Genomic DNA, 2,099 nt, shown 5'->3' on the forward strand with positions numbered 1-2,099 from the left:
GGACCTCCGCGTTGGCGCGTTCGGCCTGGCGATTACTCCTAGGGTGCGCTACCGAAGCGTAGCAGATCTGCGTTCCAAGGTTAGAACAGTAGGTTTTGAAAAGGTTACTAGTAAACTGCGAGCCGTTATCTGTGATGATGTGGTTGGGGACCCCGAAGCGGCTCACGAGCCCTTGATGAACTTGACAGCAGAGCCGGCTGGGATGGTACGGACGGCTTCCACTTCTGCCCACTTGGTGAACTTGTCGATGGCGACATAGAGATAGCGGTAGCCCCCTGGCGCCCGTGGGAACGGGCCTAGGATGTCCAGCCCCCAGACCGCGAACGGCCATGTGAGCGGGATGGTTTGGAGGCCCTGAGCAGGTTGATGGATTTGCTTGGCGTGGAATTGGCAAGCTTCATAGGACTTCACCAGCTCGGCTGCGTCGTTGAGTGCTGTAGGCCAGTAGAATCCACTGCAGAACACCTTGCCGACGAGGGTTCATGACGACGAATGGTATCCGCAGTCCCCGCCGTGTATGTCAGTCAGCAACTCCCTTCCTTGATCGCTGGAGATGCAGCGCAGCGTGACGTCGTTCGGTCGTTTCCTGTATAACTCGCCGTCTTGGATACAATATGCCGTGGCTTGCCGGGCCACGCGCTCCGCGTCCTCTTCCTTCTCCGGCAGCGCCCCGTGTGTCAGGTACTCCTTGAATTCCTTGGTCCAACATTCCTCCTGGGGCTCGAGCGCCAAGAGCAGCCGAGCTCCTGAAGCCGGGCCACAGGCTGGGGCTCCCGTGTGCCGGAGGCTGTGGGAGCTCCTCCCGAGGCTGAGTCATGCTTGAAAGAGGTGGCGTAGCTGATGGCCTGAAGAGCCGCTCTTCAAAGACACCGGGCTCCTGCGGCTGCCGCTTGGATGCTCTCCTGGCGATGTCGTCGGCTTCCTTGTTGGTGCCCCGGGGCACGTGCTGCAGCTCCAGGCCCGAGAATTGCTTCTCCATCTTGCGCACCTCCGCGAGGTAGGCCTCCATATGCTCGTCCTTTGGCTCATACACCTTGTTGGAGAAGTTGATGAGGAGTTGCGAGTCGCCTCTGACGGTAAGGCGCTTCACCCCTAGAGCTGCCGCAGCCTTCAGTCCAGCTATGAGGCCTTCATATTCTGCGATGTTGTTGGAGACCTTCTCGCCGTGCTGAAAGCAGAGTTGCACGGCGTAGTAGAGCTTGTCCTGAGTAGGCGAGATGAGCACTCCTCCAGCCCCCGCGCCCTAGTGTGCGAAGGTGCCATCGAAATACATGACCCAGCCATCTGGAGCCTCGCTTCCTGGGGAGGTGGACCGGTCTTCTCCTTCCTCAAGTGTCGGGGCATCCGTCCATTCTGCCACAAAGTCGGTGAGTGCAGCCCCCTTGATGACCCTGGTGGTGCTGAACTCCAACTGGAATGCTTGCAACTCGATGTTCCACTCGGCGACCCTTCCGGCTGAGTTAGGGCTCCTGAGTACCCTCTCCAATGGGTAGGCTGAGACGACCTTGATGGAGTGGCCCTGGAAGAAGTGTCGCAGCTTGCGCGAGGCCACCAGGAGTGCGAGCAGGAGTTTCTAGGGCATGGGGTAGCGTGCCCTCGCGTCCCGCAGTACGGTGCTAACGAAGTACACCGGGTGCTCGACGAGGGCTGGCACACTGTCGAGGCTCGGGTCCTGCGGAGATCGGGGCATATCCTGAGGTGGAGGGGTTCCTGAGACCTGACTGTCCTTCGGAGCTTTTGCGATGTTGCCCTGCTGAGCTTGGTCTTCCCCCGCTGACGCCCTCGCTACGCCTCCCTAACCCTGCGCCACTTTAGCTCCGGCTTGGCGCGGCGCGCCCTTGGCTTGGCGCTCCTCCCGAACCGCCACCAGCGCCGCGCTGGCGGAGTACGGAGTGGCGGCAAGGTAGAGTACCAGAGGCTCGAGAGGCCGTGGTGCCACCATCACTGGGGGACTAGTGAGGTACTTCTTGAGGTCTTGGAAGGCCTGGTCGGCCTCCGGGGTCCACTCGAACGAGCCCTTCTTCTTCATGAGCTTGAAGAAGGGCAGGGCGCGCTCTCCCAGTTTGGAGATGAAATGCCCCAACGCGGTCACCCGCCCC

Source organism: Aegilops tauschii, chromosome 2 (assembly GCF_002575655.3).
Source record: "Aegilops tauschii subsp. strangulata cultivar AL8/78 chromosome 2, Aet v6.0, whole genome shotgun sequence".
In the NCBI taxonomy this organism is placed as follows: Eukaryota; Viridiplantae; Streptophyta; class Magnoliopsida; order Poales; family Poaceae; genus Aegilops; species Aegilops tauschii.